Source organism: Ambystoma mexicanum, chromosome 1q, assembly GCF_040938575.1.
Source record: "Ambystoma mexicanum isolate Mex_15411 chromosome 1q, UKY_AmexF1_1, whole genome shotgun sequence".
Taxonomy (NCBI): domain Eukaryota; kingdom Metazoa; phylum Chordata; class Amphibia; order Caudata; family Ambystomatidae; genus Ambystoma; species Ambystoma mexicanum.
The window spans coordinates 1,433,261,586-1,433,276,549 of NC_090922.1; the positions used below are offsets into that span (position 1 = coordinate 1,433,261,586).

General features: G+C 45.1%; 1 protein-coding gene across 2 annotated transcripts in view; it reads left to right on the forward strand.

Moving 5' to 3' along the window:
* B4GALT2 (beta-1,4-galactosyltransferase 2) overlaps positions 1 to 14,964 on the forward strand; it is a 1,309,500-nt gene that overhangs the window by 1,276,062 nt on the left and 18,474 nt on the right. The window lies entirely within an intron of this gene.

A 14,964-nucleotide genomic window follows, 5' to 3' on the forward strand; every position in this document is an offset into this window, starting at 1 on the left:
TTAAGTAAAAAAGTGCCGGCAATTACCTTAACTTGGGTCACCGACCACACAACACCCGAGAGGGGATTATTGGTATTAGCATCCTGCTAATAATTTTATTTTAATTGAGAAATGGCATGGTTGCCGTTTCTAATTGAAAAAAAAACGACAAAACAAGATGGCCGCCTTGGACAAGTCCCTTCTCCCTTTCCATGGTGGACATTACTTCTGCGGGGTAGCGCCAAAAACACTGTACTGACGAGGGCCAAGGAAGCTCCAGGTAAATTGGGCAGGGTTGACGGTGTGGGGGGAGTGTCCGAAGAAGACCGAAATTGGGAGAATAGGCTGGATGGAGGACTTACCTAATGCCCGGCGACCGGAAAAATGACGTCCTCCTGCTTGTGAGGAGGCTCGGAATGTGGGTTTTACCATGAAGTAAAGCCCCCATTCTGAGCTTCCTGATTGACTGAGAGGCCGGACGAACCCCCACAGCAGGGTACTAATTTGCCGAACGTTAATAACAATTGTTGTGGGGTTTCCCAAAGTCTGACACCCTATTGTATCCATGGTGATGGTGTATGAAGTCACTCAAAGTCCTTCCGAGGTCACCAATGTCTGGGAACCCAGCTTGAAACGGCTGGTGAAATAGGTCCTCTTGGGCATTATTGCTTAACCCTCTTTTCCAGGCCAAGGGCAGTATGTCATGCTTTGCATTCAGCACTGTGGTTGATCCAGAGCCCACCACAGGCTTGGCATTCCTACAAGTTCACCACAGGCTTAGCAGACTCACAGGCTCATACGTCTCGCTGGCTCATCTCTCTCTCCTCCTTCTCATGAGCTCGCCGAATGCTTCGTATCCACATGGGGAAACTACTTATTCCCCTTGGTGGGCTTCATAGTGCTACCCAAATCCAGACAAGGGCACAAGAGAGCCTCACTCTCTCTATTTACAGTTTCTTTTAAGGGGGTTCTAGGCTCTTGGCCCTGCCAATGTCTGATCCCAGGATTACAAGTGTAGCGGGCGATCATACTATGCACAGTGGCAGAGGATGGTTTTGCTCCCAGGGGGTGGCAGATAATAGGGTGCCAGCGGGAGCTTGGGGGTGGTTGCACTGGGCAACAGGCAGTACCTGGGGGTATGGGGCAGCCGCCACTGCCTAGGCACCTTATTGGGAGACAGGTGTAAGCGGACACACACTATACATCTCATGTCTTAACTTAAATCTTGACCCGCCTCTTACATGTCTCCAAACTCTGCGTAACCGGGTTCAAGATCGCCCCGGTGAACCCGACTGTGACGTGGAGAAGGGCTGGAAAATACCCCTAAGAAGAAAGACACTGGGTTGTAATAATTGGTACAAAAAAGGAAAGCCAGACAAAGCAATTATGGTTTACGGTTCTTTAGTTGTTGTTTGAATAGTTTATACTTTTTCTTCCGGCACACAGGTTTTTTAAAACCATTTTTATATGAAAGGGGAAAACACAAGACACTATATACAAACAATATTTAACTGAACCTAAGCCTATGCATAGCTAAAAGAACCCTTTCAAAAATATAAAAATAAAGAATCCTTTAAACAGTTCTTTAAAAAATATAAAAAGTAAAACAAATATGTACAAAGTCTCTACAGTGCACTGTATAAAAAACGATCTATGTTCCTTTCTTCGGAGACAGCCTGGCCAGGGCTGTCTCATGGTCTTTGCTGCTGCTCTTTCTTGATGTTCTTTGAGGTGGATAATGGATTCTCTGGAAGGCAAGCAGTTCTTAGAGTGGCAGGCAGGAGCTTTGTGTGGGGGCCCCCAAAGTCTCTTCTTTGGCTGGTCTTCGTACTCTAGAAGTAGCCCAGCAAGTGCCAGCAGCAGAGGCGTAGCCAGGATTTTCTAGCAAATGGGGCCTGAAGCTAATGTAGTTGGGCCCACTGTACTGACATAAATATCTGTAAATGCATACACAGCGCTGCTGAGTGGGCATTTACAGATTTTGGGTGGGCCTTGCCCCTCAGGCCCTACCCTGCCTATGCATCTGGCCAGCAGCCAAGGGGGGATTCCCTTCAATTATGTTGGCCAGGCTGAGTATGTCAGAAGCAGTCCTGCTTTGCCTTCAGCAATGGGGGGGGCCCCACAACCCTCCTCAACCTGGGCCATGTGTGCCAAGTGTGGCCCAGGGAGTCCCGGTGGGCCGCCTGTTAAGGGCAGTCCCTTTTACAAAAGTTACATGGGGAGCGCCAGTAATTCGAGTGCCCGGGGCTGGCTGAAGGAGTGCCGGGAGGCGGCAGTGATTCTGGGCTCTCCCATTCCTGTCAGGGGAGCGTCTGCATTTCTGCCAGGGCAGCCACTGTGATCATTGCCCCGAGTGGAGCACCCTTGAGCCTCTTCAAAGAGTGTTTACACCGGTGTCCCTCGTGCTATGCTTGCGCCACCTCAATGTTGCTTCCCCCCCTTAGAATAAAGGAACCCTTGTGCTGTCATGTAAAAGGACGTTTACTCTATGTGTTTTCCTTTTTTGGATTCTGAGACGGCTTCTCGCGCTGTGGATACGTTCTGAAAGTATTATGTTTTTTTATATACCCCACAGGAGGTTACATGCTCCTCCCTCTTCGAACTATCCTAGGCCCTGTGGATAGCCTTGGCCTACTCTATGAATTTGTCAAGCTATGATTTAGATGATCAGGCCACCGGTTGCCACCTAGTACCCTGAATCTCAGGCACCACCCAGAGTACCCTAGAACTCTCATGAACCTGCTCCATTGAAGAAGAAACGGAAAACTGAGGGGAACGGTCAATGGACACCTCAAAAAACCTGGACTCCTGGTGAATCATATGGTAACTTCATAACAGGTCTGCTCTCCCTGGTGGTCTGATTGAGAGCAGCCGGGCCTCCTGAAACAGCTTTGCGCACCATGCCCAGTCAGGGTCCCTATCTTCCAGTGGAGGAACAGGTAAGGGTTCCTCTACCTCTCCAGTGTAGAAGGGGCAATTGGAATAGGATTGGTAATAGACTCAACAGGAACACTCTCAGGATGAGGTTCCGGTTCCCTAGGAGTGGGATCTGGTTTTGTGGGTGTAGTGACCCACACTTGTATCGGATCTAAGAAGTGGTCTGGGTAAACACGAAACTGAACGCCGTTGGCGTCAGCATCTTCACTGGCTTCCGGCTGGCTTTCCTCTAGTCTCAGAGTCTCGGTAGCTGGAGAAGCTCCTGAGATTGAGTCTTTTAAGGGTCTCCTTCTGGCATTTCAGCAAGGAGTCACTGCTGTCTTGTTTTCAGTAATTGTGGCTTGGCCAATTCTTCTTTGGTCAATTCCTGCGTCAGCTTGACCTCATCCCTGACTGGGAGCAGGTGGTTCTGGTCCAAGGTCTTCATGTTCCTTGTCCGGCCCTCCTCTCGCAGTCAGTAGATAGGGAGCTCTCCTAGCTGTTGCTTAATGATGAACGGATGAGACTCTCACTTCTCGCCTAGCTTCTTGCGTCCTCTTTCCCAGGCTATGGATCAACACACGATTGCCAGGTGAAGTGCTTGAAACCGGACCTTGGCGTTGTAGCAGCATTTATTCCCTTCAGCAGTCTTGCCAGTTTGATCTGCGGACACTCCAAAACACCTGTCTACAGGCAGCCGAGAAGGTTCAGTCCAGCCAAGGGCTCCAATGTGTGCCAGGTGCTTTCTGTAGAACGGCTTATAGACAATGGTGACCTGTGAGCTGCTATCCAGAAGCGTTTGTGCCCGTTGTCCAGCGATGGCAGTGTCATGGTGGATTGGTGGTACTACGAGCTCATGAGCTATTTCCCATGATGTTCGGGTGCTGCGCTTGCTGGTAGATTGTCTACAGGTGATCTTCCTCTCAGGTGAACTTGCCGGTCTGGGTGGATGCTGGCTCCCAGATGACTTGCCCACAGGTTGTGTCACTGCAGCCTTGGGCCAGTCTGGTGGTGCAGACCTATTGTTTTTTTGTCTCTACCCGGTCAGAGCGTAGTATTATTGAGGATTCTGGTGCTCCACTTCTGGGTCATCGCTGGCGGTCCCCACCATAGCATATGTTGGAGGGTTCAAAGCTTGGAACCTTGCTACGACTTTAATATAATGCAGTGGATTCATGCAGAAATGCAAGGTATGACCCTCTATAGCAGAACTACTAAGGCATTGGTACGCTTGGGGCCGCTATGGCTCTTGAGCACACCAGAAGAGCTGGTGTTCTCTCTCTCGGGATGGCAGTGTAGAGCCTCTGCCGTGCTCTGGTGCCTAGATTCCACTACCGGCGGTGGCTTGGCAGGTGTCCTCTGCAGCTGCTTCGCCTAGATGGTTTGGCGCAACACCTCCACTTGATGCAGCAGGTCATACTCTGGAGCAGTGAATGGAGTCACCAGTTGACACAGCCAACAGGACACTGCATCCTCCATCTCTTCTTATAGAGTACGCACCTCCCAAATAAGTTCATCGATGGGTGGTGGTTTCTGCGTCCGCTCTCAGCGTCGTAGCTGCAGCAGCATCAGCGGCAGCGATTCTTGCATTACTTGTTGCAGCCTGGCCAGGTTTAGGCTCAATGTCTTTCCATTGTAAAGCCAGCTAAAGAATCGGCTACATCCTTGCCTGATATTCTGAGAGTAGCTCACCCTGTTTGAGGCGTGTGATGTCGTATTTGACCATTGGCTCCATGGCAGACTCAGTGGCTCCAAACACTCCAATCAGCATGTACATGGTGTCTTTTGCTGTGGGGTCTGGATGTGTGGCACCTAGCACCTGGATTTCTCGCAACGCAGGACCCAGCAGACTCTCAATGATGCAACGCCTTTTCTCCCGGTCTGGAGCTCTCCAGTTGTGTATCATCTGGTTGGTCTGGTCCGCCCAAAGTTTGTATTATTATTCTCCCCAGAGAAAGGTCTCATGTGGACATAGGGGCCATGCTCGGATGGTGTTGCGATGGCCTTGTGTAAAAGGCCCTTAGAGACATTCATCATGGAAAAAGCAATCATTGTTGCATCTCATCCTCTGATGTAGATACTGGTGAGCGCTGTAGGCCCTGGTGATATAAGGGTGCTTATGGGGCGCAGCCAGGATGGCACCTACACTGGGCACTGCAGAATAATTGGGCACAAAGCTGGGCAAGGCAGGATTTGGGCTAAGCGTAGCTGGTGTGACTGGTACTCTAGCCTGCAACCCTCTCCATGTTTTCAATGCCCAGAAAGGATATGTCACCATTGTGTATTCCCCGTGGGTGGTAAGGGGCAATGTCACAGGGTCGAATTCCATAGGCACATAGACCAATATACTAGTTCCTGCTAGGCCAGGGGCTTGACCCAGCCCTTTCAAATGGCTGGAGAGGGACTCTAGGGACTCTGCCAGCTTGAGCACGTGGTGTAGAGGTGTGCTCCAAGAGACGTGACCTATGATGAAACAATGGTCAGCCTTAATCCGCACACCCTCGGCCCAGCTGACTACCTGAGGCCAATCCTTGATGATGGTGCCTGTCTCTCAAGTGAGTGACAAATCTGGTAAAATCAAATCAAAAACACAATGATTATCACAAGATACAATTCCCTGTCCAAAACATGCACAAATACTGATTTACAGGGAAAAATGTTAACTTACACTAGACTACCCCAGGAAGGAAACATTTTAGGTATGAGGTAAGTAAGTAGGATAGGGAGGGTATAGGCACAGCAAAGGTCATCTCAGCAGCGCCTCCAACATTTTTTGCAGGGGTTCATACTGCGCACCTTATTGGTAGATCGGTGTAGGCGAGCACACAATATACATCTTATGAAAAATAGGGGGAAGGGTGGGCTCTGGAAATGAACACTCCAGTGCTAAGCTCGGTGTTTGGTCTGATGGTCTCAATATCTCTGTGCAAGGTCACAGGTGGGAAGAGGTGAGCCCACGCCTGTTGTATGGAAATAGTGGAAAGTCCTGGTTACCTTGCAAATAGAGGTTTTTCGGTGAATCTTATGAATAAAAAGAATCTAACGCTGGATGCAGTGTTTCGAAAAGTGTTTCTTTATTCTCTGTAGTGTAGACACATGCTCTAAAGGTGGCCAGCCGACACGTGTTTCAACCCCGGAGGGTCCTTCTCAAGGCAGGTTGAAATATAGTAAACAGGGGTTGTGTTGCCCCATGGTTTTTTCAATTGAAGCCGTGTGGCAAGTTAATCATGGTCGGGTCTGATGCAGTTCATGGCTGGTGCCGCCATCCGTCAGGTATGCTGAAGTGAAGTGAGGGACCCAACACACCCCCGTTTACTTTACTTCAACCTGCCTTGAGAAGGACCCTCTAGGGTCGAAACACGTGTCAGTTAACCAGGACTTTCCACTATTAATATACATCTTATGCCTTAACTTACAACGTGACCCACCTCTAACCTGTCACGAAACACTGCTTACCTGGGTTCAAGATGACCCAGGTGAGCCCCGATGTGATGTGAAGAACGGATGGAAAGGCAAAGGTAAGGCCAAATACCCTTAAGGTGAAAGACGGTGTGTTAGAATAATGGGCACACGAAAGGAATGGTGGACAAAGCAATTCAGAAGCAGACCGAACACTGTAATGGTGTTTACCACTGTCCAAGTAGCCTGCACCATCTCCATGAGTGATGCTGCGTTGGCCAAACAATAGTCGAGATATGGGTGGTAAAGTATCCTTCCTTACATGGTTTAGCCCCACTAATGGTGCCGGCACTTTCATAAAATCTCTTGGGGTGCTCTGCAAGCTGAAGGGCAGCAGCTGGGATTGAAAATGCTCATTTTTTAAATGCAAACCCTAGAAAGCATTGAGGTTCCTGCTAGACTGGAATGTAAATGTATGAGTTATTCATTTCTACTGAGATTTAAAATCCCCTTTGCTCACCAGAGAGATTGAAAATCATAACCTGAAGAAATGCTCTGGGCAACTCGACAGAGCATCGTTCATCACCTGCCAAGCCATTTCAGAAGGGGAAATACCGTATGCAAATTAGGATTGGTCCGATCCCCAAAGGGGCAGTCTGCTTGATCAAATCCCTTTAGCACAAAACCACAAACAACCCTATACATGTTTCAGGCTCATTGTCCTTCCTCAGTGAGGTGTAGCTTGAGTCTCTAGGTCAGCAGGCTCGAGAGCCACGTCTTGGCATTCCCGTCCCACTTGGGGTGAGTATAAGCACAACTAAAGGGAAGGTTTTGAATAAATGATAACCACAGACAATACTCTGGGCAACCCACAAAACCATCATTTACCTGCTTGCCATGCCAACGCAGAAGGGGAACGACCATATGCAATTCAAGGTTGGTCCCACCGCAAAAGGGGCAGTCAAGCCTCAATTGCGAGGTTGTATCCCTTAGTGCACGAGACCTCAAACAAGTCCATACATGTATCAGGCGTGTTGCCCATCATCAGTGAAGTGTAGCTTGGGTCTCTAGGACCTCTAGGTCTGCTGGTTGCCCGAGCAATGCCAATGGTTATGATTAATTCAGAACTTTCCAGCCATTACCTCTCAGTTGTGTTAATGTCACCCTGAGTGGGATGGGCACGCACAGATGTGGGTAGTGAGCCTGCTTGGACCAGAGACCCAAGCTACATCTCACAGAGGGTGGCCTATTAGCCTGAAACATGTCTGGGGTTGCTTGTGTTCTCGCCCAGAAGGACTTTGACCTAGCAGCTCGGGCTTATGTCTGAGAGGTATTTGAAGGAGTCCAAATGTCTGAGAGGTATATCAAGGAGACATTTGGTTGGATTTGTTCTGGCTTGACAGCTTTAGAGGGCATCTTCCTGGATCTCGCTTTCCCTGAGGAGTTAAAGGATAGTGAAAAGATTTGCATGCTGTTTGAATGCAATGCCTTGCAGGGTTGAGCTACTGTTCAAAGACGTGTGTGCCCTTGGATGACCTTAAGATGCTCTTTTCATTACCTTTGCTCTCCAAATAGATTTCGACCCAGGAATCACAATTCAAAAGAGTGGATCTTTGCAAGTTCTCTCGTTTGCACTATTTGGTCCAAACATGTATTCTGCCTGACAAAGGGGCACTAGACGCGAATACAGATGCGCTTACGGTGTGAAATGCGACATCAGGTATCCATTCTACTTGTCGTTTGATAATCCTCCAGCACACTGCACTAGGCACAATCGTAATCCTGTGCATGTTATAGAGATTTCAGGTTCTTTATGACCGAATGGACCATGGATGTGACCTAAGCCGCTGATCGGAAAGTCAAGACTTGTCTTATAAAAGAGTTACAACCCGTTGAGTCCACTAACATTGCTTCAACATGCTCAGATGTTGCCAGTGGTGCCTCTCATACCCAGAAGCCATCCATGTTCATCCTTCGGGATGCATCCTGACTCGGGTCCAGCCCATTCTCTCTGGATCACATCCTTAATGTCGTTATGTACTGGCATGAGGAACGTCTATACGTACCTTGAGATCTGGAGGTGAATGGGGCCTTGGCAGGAATAGAAAGATAATTAAGAGTCTCCCTCAAGTGCTCTGGATCATGTGTTTGGTCATTTTCTGCCCGCACGTCATTATTATCTCCTCATCTGAAAGATGATGATAATAATGTTGAAGTTGAGGACAGGCCTCCCCTTCTGGGCAGACTCTTTAGGTGAGCCACAATCTCCTCAATGTGCCTCCTTTGAGGTTTTGACATTTTTTGTGACACTATGTTCTCCAGTGGATCTCATAGGTTCCAATTTCCTCCTCTTTTTCGCCCCTTTCACCCACCCCCCGCAATGTCAGTTCAGAATTTCGAACTCTTCAGAAGCAGAATATTAGTGGCAAAATACATGACAACAAAACCTCCATGATCCCCACATTATTCCCCCCAAAACAACCCTGCATGCAGCTTGCGCTGCAGCAAGTTTCCCGGACTGGCACCCTGTGTATCATTCTGCATTGTCGCTCGCCCTCTAATGTCAATCTCGAATGGTGACACACTTGAAGCATAGTTGCGGCAGAGCTACCCTGAGGACATGATCTTTGGAGTGATCAAAAATACCGGTGACAAACTAGTATCATCAGATAAACCTGAAGCATTAATTTAACAATCGGAGTGGGATATACCTAGAGAAATCAATCTCAAATTGCATGCCATGACATTAGCCCAATATCATCGAGCACAGCGAATCCCTCGGGGGTTGAGAGTATCATTAGAACCGACTCTCTGTAAGGAAAATCTGCTTTTTGTTCAACGGTGGTGATAAATATGAAATAAGTGCTGATTGGAATTAATTATAATGACCATCGATGAGCTAGCACAAAACCTCAGTATGCTTGAGGAAGAAATCAACACCATTAAAACAGGTACAAATATCCACCATTCTGGAAGACACCAATAACAAATTAGATGAATAGATAAATATGAAAAAGAGTTGGAGGCTAAGAAGATCAGCGCAACATTTATCTACATTTGAACGTAAGGTGCTACAGAAGGGTCTCCGTTTGTGCCACAGCATTGTAGCAATTTGTTGCATGAAAAGATTGACGACTTCAGGCTGATGAGAACACTGAGGCTAAAGGTATTTTATGACTCATTGGAACAACAGAGTGAGAGTGATGAAGAACCAGAGTATCTTGAGATGGCACCAAAAATTGTATCCACCTGTCCAGAATTCTATTCTTACTTCATTTGAGCAGTTGGTACTTGATAGTTTCAAGAAGATTCATTTTCAACAAAGAAAATACAGGATATTTACTCATAGGGAGAGACAATTCTTAAAAGATGTATTGGACAACCAAGACCTAATCTTCAAACCAGCAGGCAAAGAGGGAGCACTGGTGTTGACAAGACTGCCTGAATTAAGCCTACAGACAGTTGAGGGACGAGGAAACATATCAGGAGATTTTGTACGATCCTACTGAGAAAGTAAGAGCTTTAATTTAGGAACTCTTAGATGAAGCGGAAAACAGAGAAGTGCTATCTGAGTGAACAAGGAGGTTTCTTGAGACAACTAATCCAGTGATGCTGTTTTTCTACCTATTACCTAAGATCCACAAAAGCCTCACTAATCGGTAAAGACGTCCTATTATTGCTGCCATGGCAACCTGCTTGAACTATTGGCACAGTATTTGGATAGAGCTATAAAACCACTGATACAGGCAAGTCCCACGTACATTAAGGACAGTACCAACTTTCTAAATACATTGAATGACATTCAATTCCTCCATGATTATGTTATCTTGTTCACCATGGATGTGACATCGGTATATGCCAACATTGTATATGAAGCAGATATTGAGGCAACAGAATGGCTTTTGCTGACATCTGAGACCTGTAAGGCTGATAGGATGTTTCTCTTATCCATCTTGTAATTGGTACTCCTAAACTTTTTCTTCAAATTTGATGACAACTTTATTTACAGCTCTTGGGCACCAGCATGGGAGCGGTGATGACGCCAATACCTTTATGCTGTACTTGGAGACATACTTAACTCAGCAAGGGGATGGAACATCTGGCGATGTATGTCATATATATAGATCACATCTATGGGATCTGGTCCAGACTGGTAAACGAATTGTATAATTCTTTCGAGACTATGAATAATATGCACTCACGCATTAAATATACCACACAACATAGCACATCCATCATTCATTTCTTGGACGTAGAAATATATCAAGATAACAACAGATGAAACACTAGAATCTTCACTAAGTCAACGGGTCACAACAGCCTACTGCTAGCTACCAGCTTTCATCCCAAGCGCAAACTGGAATATGTGTAATTAAGTCAATTTCTATGATACCAAAGGAATATTCACCAACACGGAAGAATATAAAAAACACAAGCTAAGGACATGCATTCCAAATTTATAATATGGCTGAATGATCGGGAGTTGATTGAAGACATAGCTGAGCGAGTTGAACAGATCCCTAGGGAATCGCTATTGACATAATTGAAAGAAGAAAAGAAATATCGAGGCTTAGTCCCACCAAAATGAAATACGCCAATCACGAGTTCAGATATACATGTATTTTAATATGCAAATATAGATAGCTATCTGGCTCTCAGCACCTCGCAGTGTGACCAGCAGACACCATGAGGGGAGAGAGTGCTGGACATTACAAAGTATGCGTCTTTCATACACAATCCTGGTTACATCGTTCGTTCAGCCCTTATCCAGGTTACCGATTCGCTAGGGTTCATACCCAGTTAACATTGCTAATACTGAATCAAATAACTCATACAATGTTCGATGTTGTCCTCAAACATCTAACATATTTGTCTGTGTACAGAATACAATGGTGACATTTGTCTTCCGACTTAAAGGTAAGTCCAGTTTCAAGAATGACCACAATGGATTTCTGCAAAGGAACACTGTTTCAGTTATTCAGCATTCAGTTCCAGTATTCGAACAAGGATGAAGCTATTGGTGCACACAACATCTAAATTGAGGTTCAGTTCAGCTCCAAGGTTTCTGAGTGCAGGACAAACATTCTGCTCTCAGCAGTCACAACATGTTTACACAGTGCAAAGTTCATTTTTCCTCCACCCGAGCCGAAAACATAGTTCAACATGAGACAGAAAACAGGAGTTTAATCAAAATGGCAGATGTTTCTAAAATGGTGGCAAAGCCAGCTTTGATTCAGGTTAATTCGGATGCGTTTTTCAGTGAAATTCAAATGTGCTTAGGCCAATGTTCATTATCAGGCGGCATTATGCGAAATATGGTTTTACACAATGACCACCAAAAACAAATCGGTCGATGATCTGTGTGACTGCTTACTCGACCCAGAGTACACGAATCAAGAAAATAATCAAAAAATACTAGCCAATGTGCATATGGATCCGGTACTAGACAGATTGTTCCCTAATCCTCCAACCTTTGCCTACAAAAACTGCAGGGCACTTGGGAACTCCCTAGTGAGAGCTGAATTACCAGCCACATGAGAACAAAAACTCAGTTTTCATGTACACAACTGTGTCTCAACTGTCAACACTGTGATAATATCATCAAGGGTGACACCATTACACATCCACGCTCAGGGAGATAAAATCCAATTGAAATACTCTTGTACGTGTGAATTTGCGAATATTGTATATGCTCTGAAATGCCCATGTGGGGTTTTCTTTGTGGGTATGACTACTAGAATGGAGAAGGTCTGTTGGACCGTGCACAGGTCCAACATTAGAACACAGAATCTTAAGTCACAAGTGGCAATGCATTTTGTAGAGGCGACACATAACATAGCACAAATTAAATGAACTATTTTAGAACTGGTTAGTGCACCAAGAAGGGGAGGTAACTAAACGAGAAAATTAATGCAGAAAGAAATTGTATGGATTGATCGATTGAATTCAATGACACTTAGAGGTATGAATTGCGATTGGAACCTGCCATGCTATCTATAGTGGGTAGCCATATATACATCGCTACAGTTGGATACTGCCTAGATCTTAATATTTGCAAAAGTTCATTATGGGGACATTTGGTGTTAACATTAGATACTGAATGAATCAAACATGGTCTTGGTATTGGCAATATGAGTGGATTTGAGATTGTGAGCAGAATCTTCTGAGACGTGTCACTGACAATATTATCTGGTTGAGAATGTGAGCAGGTTTGCCTGAGAAGTGTCTTTAAATATTGTCGAAGCTTTGGTATTGGCCATTGAGGCATGTGCCATGTGATATATTATACTGTGAACAGTGACCTTATGGGTACACTATAAAACCGTGATGTTGGTATAACGCAGACAGCTTCCGACAGCCCAATACACCTTTTGCGGCTGTTATACATATATGGTGGTGGTGTTACAGTTACCCTTGCACACAGAGTTGCCTATAGAACATGACTTTGGCTCCTCGGGAGATTTTACAAGATGGCGCCCGCCGGCGCAGTGTAATTGTTCACATAGTTAATAGACACACTTTTTTGTACAAACTAGCCGTACTTTATGGATTAGTCAGATATTAGCTCGGAAAATGAAATTAGCATGTGCCGGTTATATAAGAACTATGTTGCAGCAGATTACATTGCAGGTACTATACAAAATAAATGCCAAATAAGTTCATAGAGTTAGTATATATTACTTGGTATACTCTGGAGTGAGTTTTAAAGGGTCATTTGCATCTGGACTGCTTATAGGTTACCCTCTTGAGGCTTCTTTATGATATTTTGACCAGTCCAATGTGGCAGCCGAGCGCGCTCTCGTATTTCCCGTCATCTATAAGTGGGTGGATACTGTATTTGTTTGCATAAAACAGGCATGGGGGACCCGACCGGTTTCGCTGGTCTGTTGCCCCGTGATCCGTTAAGCTTATTGCGCTCTGTTTCTGATGAACGGTAAGTGGGTAGGGAAGGAACGGGTATGCCATGACAGCATTACGCTTAGGAGTATTTACGTACTTCTTCTTTTTACTACATCATGCAATATAACATCCAGACGCGGGTGAGTGCACTTTTGGAGTTTTTGAATGTGGCACGCACTTGTAGAGTAGCTCCTAATGGATTTAAGGGTTGACCAGGTTTTTTTGCCTCTGATTTTATGTCTGATTGGGATGAGAAATGATCAGGAAGGTAAGTAATTGACATGACAATGGTTTAGAATTTGGTTATTTTTATGAAGAAGTTGGTAATGTTATCATACATATATCTTGAATAATTTATACAAATTATTTTGAACGAATTTAGAGAATAAGCATAACAGCCTTGAAAATGGATATATGATCCGAAAAGTGCCGGCTAATTTGATGCGTCAGCGATTAACATCTCTAGGATTGAACACATTTTGTGAAATTGCCTGGTGTCATGAGAATGTCCATTTCACTTTATATTTTTTGTTTATAAATGTAAGTGACTTCAATATGTTTGAAAGTTTCTTATACTTGTATCTATATTAGAAATTGTAAGGAAGACTCTTTATTTACAATGTTGTGTTTGAACAATTTAAATTAAGTGTGAGGTCTAAAACATTTAGTGAATATCTTTTCACTTATCAAGTAAATTGTTTATTTCTTTATTCTAAAAAAAGATTTTCTTGAATCAGTGATAGTGGTGTCACAACTGTTTGATTCTTTTGGGGATTAGTCACACAGGAGTGCATCTGGGGGTACCTGTTGGAAACAACAGGCTTGATTTTTGTTTGTCTTTTTTGAGGTCCCATGTGGTCGGGGTACCTTACCCAATTGCACCTGACAATGTTACAATGAACAATGAATAGCGTTGAGCTTTTAGACTAACTTACGAGTAGTGCAGCTTGCTATATTTGTATTCCTACCCTGAGGACCTGTCTCAGCTCTGGTTTTTACTGCAGGTGCCCAATGACCTCTGTGGCCCACAGCGTTTATTTTAATTCCATCAGGCCGGTCCCGGCCGCACAACATGGCTGTATTCACGCAGACAATAAAATTGAAAGAGAGTTGGCGGGGAGGAGGGGGGTGGAAGAGGAGGAGCTAGCAAGCAGAATCATTCTAGTAAGGAAATGAGGCGGTAATTGTAGGTAATTGTATTGCAAATTCTCAAAACGTGTCTCATTGTTTGCGCCAAAGGAAGATATGTCCAATTCTCTAGATGCGCACACATTCAAATGGCCTTTTTACCTCTTTCCGAAAATAAGGAGTTTCTCTGCACATTTTAAACCACATGCCCTATTCATTTACAGAATGCACTTTAAAATGCACAGAAGAAAGGGGTCCCCTGTGCCTGTTTGGAGGAGGTGCAGAGGACTGCACATTGCAGCTAGGGTCATTCTTGACACTCAAGCATCTATTTTTGAAGTGGAACAGAAGTGACATGAACTGGTGCTTTCTCACTTGCATTTCTAGCTCTGAAATGGGGATAGACAAGTTTGTTTTTTAAGCATTTCACAGCAACGAGCTCTTTAAGGACCTACGTGGCTGATGTGAACCATTTATACATTAGTGTCGGGAGCACCTATGCAAAGGGGCTGGCCAGCACATCATTTGAACTGCCCAGCCCCCTAAAATGCAGAGGTCACCTTTTGAGAAGAAGGTGACCTGCGCATGTAGCTTTTTGCATTTGCAATAGTTGTTCTGAATCGGGGTCATGGTGTTTATGGT